Source organism: Carassius gibelio, chromosome B5 (genome assembly GCF_023724105.1).
Source record: "Carassius gibelio isolate Cgi1373 ecotype wild population from Czech Republic chromosome B5, carGib1.2-hapl.c, whole genome shotgun sequence".
NCBI classification, from domain to species: domain Eukaryota; kingdom Metazoa; phylum Chordata; class Actinopteri; order Cypriniformes; family Cyprinidae; genus Carassius; species Carassius gibelio.
The window spans coordinates 16,285,617-16,293,747 of record NC_068400.1 but is presented as its reverse complement, the minus strand read 5'-3'; the positions used below and the strand labels follow the sequence as shown (position 1 = coordinate 16,293,747).

Sequence of the window (8,131 nt, the reverse complement as noted above, 5' to 3'; positions counted from 1 at the left end):
TTACAAGTTTGTACTGGTCTTTATTAAAACAAATTTAATGGTTTCTGTTGGTTTTGTAATGGTTCTGATGGTTCCATTACAAGTTTGTACTGGTCTTTATTAAAACAAATTTAATGGTTTCTGTTGGTTTTGTAATGGTTTCTGTTGGTTTTGTAATGGTTCTGATGGTTCCATTACAAGTTTGTACGGGTCTTTATTAAAACAAATTTAATGGTTTCTGTTGGTTTTGTAATGGTTTCTGTTGGTTTTGTAATGGTTCTGATGGTTCCATTACAAGTTTGTATTGGTCTTTATTAAAACAAATTTAATGGTTTCTGTTGGTTTTGTAATGGTTTCTGTTGGTTTTGTAATGGTTCTGATGGTTCCATTACAAGTTTGTATTGGTCTTTATTAAAACAAATTTAATGGTTTCCGTCAGTTTTGTAATGGTTCTGATGGTTCCATTGCAAGTTTGTACTGGTCTTTATTTGCATATATTTAATAGTTTTCGTTGCACTTTTATATTGGTTCTGATTTGAATGTTTAACTGATAGCTGGTAATTAGGCCATTAATTAATATAAGTAAATAATTTAAATTATTAATACAAACTGTACACAGGTTTTGTCAAGAATATAATGTTTTTATTTATTTAAACTTCATACCAACCTTTCAATAGCAAACAGTTCAGGTTGTTTTGCAAAGAATTAAGAATATGCACCTAAAATCAAAATTATTCACAGAATACTCAACATAGCTGGAATTAACACAAAACCTTGACATTACATTTTATTTTAATTATTGTTATTCATTAATGCATTATAGAAATGCAGGAACTATGAACTGTTTTTGTGGCTTGTAGCTGTCTCAGACCTGCAAAAAAAAAAAAGGAAAAAAAGGGACAATTCATTAGGACAATGTACCACATTACCAGTATGTGAGATTATCCATACATATATTTATATGGCAGTCTCAAAAAAGTTATTGATTTTTCTTTCATGCCTAAAATCATTAGGATTTAAAAAAAGAAAATGTTCCATGAATATATTTTGTAAATTCCCTACCATAAATGTATCAACTTAATTTTTTATTAATAAAATGCTTTGCTCTGGATTTGAAATATTTTTCACAATATTTAGATTTTTTAGCACCATCAGATTCCAGATTTTCAAATAGTTGTATCTCAGACAAATATTGTCCTCCTAACAAACCATACATCAATGGAAAACTTATTTAGTATTATTATTGAAATAAAAATCTAAAAAATAAAATAAAAACAATTATCCTTGTAACTGGTTTTGTGGTCCAGTTTCACAAATAGGCTTGAATAATTACATTATCTACTTTTTATGGTACATAGTCTCTATTCACTTCGAGTCATATTAGATAAGAGGTTGTAGCAATTCCATTCGGATATGGATATGCAAACACTTACCACTGACAGTTTTATCTGGTTTATTTCACTGATCTCCTCATCCAGGTATTTCCGTACACTTAGGGGGCGTTTATTTCCTATAAGGTGTGACCTTTTTTCTTCAGCTTCTGAGACAGACACTCTTGTTTTGAACACACACATACACACGCACGCACACACACACACACGCACACACATAAACAAAAATTGAAATTCAAGAACTGATGGACTAATCTCAGACTTTAAATCTGACCACTCTCAAGTGGAAATTAAGTAGCATATGTGACCTGTGCTGGCAAAGTTAGTCACAATGAGCAAAAATCAGTTGAGGTTTTTTTTCTCATTAAAAAGTCCTTCAAAATGATGTATAACTGTATATATATATATAAAAAAAATGACTGAGCTACACCCGTTTGAAGTTGAAAGAGTTGGCAAAGTCAACTCTTTTCTATTTTCTAAAGGTTCCAAACCAAAATCACTGAGCAACATTGCATCTTTTCCTGCAGTTCTTTTCTTAATAATGATTCACTTTTTTATTTTACATCCGAACAAAAGCATTCAAGTAAGAAAAACAAATAATCAAATGTAAAATCCCTTTATTCATTACAAATAAATTAATTATTAAAACTATAAAAGCAGTTCAATTAGTCATTCTGTGTATACAGGTGCTCGTCATATAATTAGAATATCATAATTTCAATTCAAAAAGTGAAACCTGTATATTATATTCATTCATTACACACAGACTGATATATTTATTTATATCTGACAACTAAGGAAAATCCCAAATTCATTATCTTAGAAAATTAGAGTATAACTTAAGACCAATACAAAGAAAGGATTTTTGGAAATCTTGGCCAACTGAAAAGTATGAACATGAAAAGTATGAGTATGTACAGCACTCAATACTTAGTTGAGGCTCCTTTCCCCTGAATGACTGCAGCAGTGTGGTGTGGCATGGAGTCGATCAGTCTGTGGCACTGCTCAGGTGTTATGAGACCAGGTTGCTCTGATAGTGGCCTTCAGCTCTTCTGCATTCTTGGGTCTGATATATCACTACTCAGCAGCAGTACAGTCCTTTCTGAAGCGAGACACTTCTGGTTCTGTCTGTTGTTCAAGAGTGTCTTGACACAAGGAATGCGAAGCTGAAACCCATGTCTTGCATACATCTGTGTGTAGTGGTTCTTGAAGCACTGACTCCAGCTGCAGTCCACTCTTTGTGAATCTCCCCCACATTTTTGAATGGGTTTTGTTTCACAATCCTCTCCAGGGTGCAGTTATCCCTATTGCTTCTACACTTATTTTCTACTACATCTTTTCCTTCCCTTCTCCTCTCTATTAATGTGCTTGGACGCAGAGCTCTGTGAACAGCCAGCCTCTTTAGCAATGACCTTTTGTGTCTTGCCCTCCTTGTGCAAAGTGTCAATGGTCGTCTTTTGGACAACGGTTAAGTCAGCAGTCTTCCCCATGATTGTGTAGCCTACAGAACGAGACTGAGAGACCATTTAAAGGATTTGCAGTTGTTTTGAGTTAATTAGCTGATTAGAGTGTGGCACCAGGTCTCTTCAATATTGAACCTTTTCACAATATTCAAATTTTCGGAGATACTGAATTTGGGATTTTCCTTAGTTGTCAGTTATAAACATCAAAATTAAAAGAAATAAAGATTTGGAATATATCAGTCTGTGTGTAATGAATGAATATAATATACAAGTTTCACTTTTTGAATGGAATTAGTGAAATCAACTTTTGGATGATATTTTAATTATATGACCAGCACCTGTATTTATCAGGATATATATATATATAACTGTAATTTGAATGTCGGATTGAAATGAACACTGTTATTAGAGTAGTTAATTGTTAGCATAAGTGCGGCTAATAATAATAATTAAAAAAAATTATAATTAGCATGTTTTTGTGTTTTGCTTTGGTACTGAAATTGGTACTGTGACAACACTAATAGTTAGACCTCGATTAATGTGTTCAGGTGCACTGCAGGTTGGAGCAAAACTCTGCATGTAAGTGGACCTTGAGAGACAATGTTGAGATCTCCTGCAATATGTTCTGAGCATGCACTATAAAGAGACAGAATGACTTACAACACTGGTGTCCAGTCCTGGGCTGAAGGACCACCGTTCTGCAGAGTTTCTGCTGATCCTTGATCAGCTGCTCAGGTCTGCTTAACTGGGGTTGGAGCTAAACTCTGAAACAAGAGAAGACAACCAATATTATGAAGTTAAAAAAAAAAAAATGATTCAGAAATATGCACAACGTTTGAAAATGCACAAAGATGAGAAGAAAGTTATGTGTTTAATGAGAACTTTCCACTGAAGAATAAGAAGCAATATTAAGTCACAGATGCATTTTTATTAATTCTTATTAATATTGTTTAAATATGTTACAGTAACCTTGTGCTTTATCAATGATTTTCAGTCTCTGAAATAGAAAAGATCTATCAGTGCTGAATGGCATCATACATACATCATATGTAATGATATTTAACAAGAGTTCTAACACTGTGTCGTCACTGGACAGCACAACAAAATACAACAGAGCCTTTTATAATCAGTGATGCTCTCTACACTGGATGCGGCACGAAACAACAAATCACAGACGGTGATCTGATGCCTTTTCCTATTTATGATGTACTGACACAAAGTTTAAATGATTTTTAACAGTCACTTTGGTGTGAGAGTGTGTAGCTTGGAGATAGAGATTTTTTTATGTTTCTGAAATAAGTCTCATGTACACTAAGAAAACTGCATTTATTTGATCCTAAATAAAAATGGTAATGTTGTGAAATATTAGTACAATTTCAAATAACTGCTTTATATGTGAATATTTTGTACAATTTTATTCTTGTTTTCACAAAGCATGATTTCTGAAGGATTGTGTGACACTGGAGACTGATGCTGAAAATTCAGCTTTGATCACTTATTAAAACAAACTTAAATAGAAAATAGTTATTAAAAAAATGGTAATTTCACAATTTAACTGTATTTTAATCAAATAAATGCAGCAGTGGTGAGCATAAAAGATGTCTTTGAAATACATGACAAATCTGACCCTTACATTTTTGAATGGTGTATGTTTGACGAATTGCTTACTATTCATGGTTCATAATGTCTAAAAATGTTCTTCGACAGGAGATATGACTCTAGAGCACAGCCATCAGCATGGAAGAACCTAGGAACATAAGCACTGTCACAGAGACAACAATATTTATTATACAATGCCAGGTATAAGGCATATACTATAGCAGAGGTGAAATGCAGAAAAGAAAAATAATAATTCACAGAATATATAATTTATATAATCATTTACAATAAATATATATATATTTTAGTTTTACTTATTTAGTAATGCTCCTACAGCGTGGACATCAAAATGTGTATGTTTTCATCCTCTCTGTCAGCAGCTCCCTTCAGAAATGTTAAAATCAGGAACTTCTCCTGCGTCATAGAGGTTTTTTTCTGGCACTTCTGAAATCACAGAACAAGTTTGTATTTATGTGTTTACCATGAAAGATCAAAACCTGAAGGTTTCAGTCCATTTTCACGATCTATGTAAGTGATGTAACGTTATCCGGTTACGTTAGTGCACATTTTAGGATTAAACAGTGGATACATTTAGGGTTAAATTAATTCGGTTAAGTTACTTCCATTCATCCATTGATATATATGGAGAGAGAGAGAGAGAGACAGAGAGACAGAGAGAGAGAGAGAGAGAGAGAGCGAGCTCATCTACACACAAGATGACATTAAAAGCCCAAGCTTAATAAACAAGAGCTCATGTCTATCGTTACCTCTTGTATTTAGCCTTACCTTTGAGATGCTAACGGGCTTTTTCTGACGACGCTAAACCATTTCTATAAAGTAAATATTAAACGAAAGTGTATAATTTACATGAAATAAAGTGTCAGGAACACTTTAATGTACTATTTGTGTAATTTAATAGACTAAACTTACCTAAAAAAAAGTGAAACCACATTGAGTGTCAGCGATCAGCTGCTTGACGGTTGGGCTGCCGCCTCGTTTCCATGGTGACGTCCTCCGCTCCAGTTCTGCGCGCGCGCACATTACAGCACGTGGAAGTCACGCAGAATTTCACTGTTATTTCACATCTATTTTTGGGCTAAATTTGGACCAAATCCGACAGACAAAACAAAGACCAACTTTTCAAGTTAATTTTGAAGGCCATGACGAGTCGAGTTGATTTAAAAAAAAAAAAAAAAAAAAAATTAAATGAATTAAAAATAACCTTTCCAAACGACGTATGGTGGCAATCCAAGACACTACATACCACCAATAGAAGAAAGCAATTTACCAATAGAGACCCACAGGGACCATTACTGTGACCATTACAACCAACATAATTCCCATTATAACCATTAAAACCATTACAAATTTTGTAATAGTTTCTATTGTTTGTGTGTTCATTTTTTTTCAGCAGTAGCCTACCCACTAAGACCATTACAGTTTTCCAAAGAAACCACTAAATTTATTGGAGTCATAATGGTTTCTACTGGTGTCCAGTAGATACCACTAGAAGTTTCTAAAGGTGTTCTATTGGTCCTTAATGGTATCCAATAGACAATACACGCCACCAATAGAAGAAAGCAAATTACCAATAGAGACCCACAGAGACCATTACAGTGTCCATTAAAACCATTAGAATTCCAATAAGAACCATTAAAACCATTACAAATTCTGTAATGGTTTCTATTGTTTTTTTCAGCAGGGAAGTCTTGGAAGACTTGTGGCCTTAGCTACACTGTGTTTTCAAACTCATTTCCTACATCAACATTTTTTTAAATACATTTAAAACATATGTTTTTAATATTTTTATTTTTGTTTTTATGTTTGAGCTTATATATCTCTATTATCATAACAGTCCTGAGTGATTCTGATTCCTGAACAGTAAACTTTAAAGTGTCAGCTTTGTGAACAAAGGTGGATTATGTATCTAGTCAGAAAGAATCATGAGCAGAAACCTTTTTATTTTGGGTATGTAATTTCGGTCTCCATGCCAAAAAAGGGGGGTTACTAGTAAGGGGTTAATGAATAACCTAATAATGATAAAAGCAAAGCACATTCAAGACTTATCAGTAAGCACAGATGCTTTTCTCTACTGGTACCATGTGCTAAATTGGCATGTTGACACTGAACATCTGGTTGCATTTTTTCCATGATAATTGGCTCTGGTCTGTTAAAATAAGTAAATAAATAACTCCGATAAAAGCATATAAACTAAGGAGGCGCAGTGAAATAATGAGAATGCTACTTCAAATTACCATTAATCTGAGCTTTTGAGGTGGTTTATGCTAAATCCATTAGCAGTGACAGAAGTTTTGTATCCTATACTGTAGGCTTTAGGCAGGCGGTGGAGAGGTCAGTATATTACAGAAACTACAATGTCTGAAACAAAGCAAACAAAAACACTTAGCGGATGTCATTATTTTTGTCATACCAGTCCATGGTGTCTTTCCACTGTTTTCTTAATTGTTTTCAGTGGTTGATAGCAGCTCATATACATTCTAAAGCATCAAAAAATGACTACCCTACATAATCAAGCCCAGACATGAGCTGTGAACCTGCTTATGAAATGTGTTTTGGGCCACTGATAGTAAAGACAAGCACATATTTATTAACTGAATATTGATTAACTGAATAAGTAAATAATTCTATTGATTTATTTAAAATTGATTTCTTCATTTTTTTTTTTTTTTTTTTTTTTTTTTTTACTTTTTATCATGTTCCTGTCTCATGATTTATTCTTCTGAATACTCCTGGTAAGTATGCCTTGTCCAAATACCCAAGCTTGCAGTTTTGGCCACTTGAGAGCATGTGTGCGCGACAGGAAGTAATAGTAATCTAAAGCGCAGTGTCCTTAACACACGCTAAATTTACATCCCGAGTACCGCTCATGCATCATGTTGTGGAAATAAATCTTGGGACTTTTTGCAGAGATCTCAAGAAAGTTCACCGACACCTTTAAGTTGAATCCTTTCCAATGTAAGTTGAATATTAATATAATAATTAGATTTTACATATAATTTGGTAGAAAAAAAATGTTTTTACGTTTTATTGGTGCAAAGATGAGTAGAGGTGCAGCTGCTTTGCAACATTTGCAGCTGCATTTTTTTTTTTTTTCATTTAATTAGAAGCACCACAAATTGAAATTATGTCATGTTATAGGGACTATTGAACATCCTATTTAGAAGTTTATTTTAAAATGCAAAGTATTTAACACCTTGACTAGCTACTTCAGGGGTGTTTGACTGGGGCTTGAGCTGAAAGCCGCAGGTTGGTAGACCACTGAAATAGATTAATGTTCATGAGAATAAATGACGAGACATCTGTGAACAACAACAGATAATATTGTTACAATTGTTTGTACAGCATAATAATATTAACAATAATAACAATAATAATACAAGGAATACATTAAGGTTAGATCATAGACTCCACTATAAGACAATAATGTCATACACATAAATATTACTGTAGGTGCCAAATTAAGAGTGTAGCACTTTAATGAACCTAGGAGAAAGTAAATATTAGCGACAAAATTTAATCACCATTTGGCATTACTCCTTTTTTTGCTTAGATCCAATGAGAAAGTGTTTTTATTTTGGGGTGGGGGTCTTAAAAGGGTACTTTTGAACTTACAAGGTGTAAATAAAGAACGGGCTGTTTCAATAAATTTTGCATAGTGTTTTCTTTACATTTTACTTC

General features: G+C 33.4%; 1 long non-coding RNA gene across 2 annotated transcripts; it reads right to left on the bottom strand.

Moving 5' to 3' along the window:
* Positions 1 to 201: 201 nt before the first annotated feature.
* LOC127957188 (uncharacterized) lies at positions 202 to 5,131 on the bottom strand. 2 transcript variants are annotated; one of them, XR_008153730.1, is made up of 5 exons: positions 4,747 to 5,131; positions 4,502 to 4,595; positions 3,494 to 3,597; positions 1,413 to 1,533; positions 202 to 850 (listed from the first exon to the last, which is right to left on the bottom strand). It is a non-coding gene; the product is annotated as an uncharacterized LOC127957188 (long non-coding RNA). The 2 variants fall into 2 exon arrangements; XR_008153731.1 differs by lacking the exons at positions 202 to 850; positions 1,413 to 1,533 and adding an exon at positions 2,225 to 2,884 and having other exon boundaries at positions 4,747 to 5,119.
* Between the last annotated feature and the right edge of the window lie 3,000 nt (positions 5,132 to 8,131).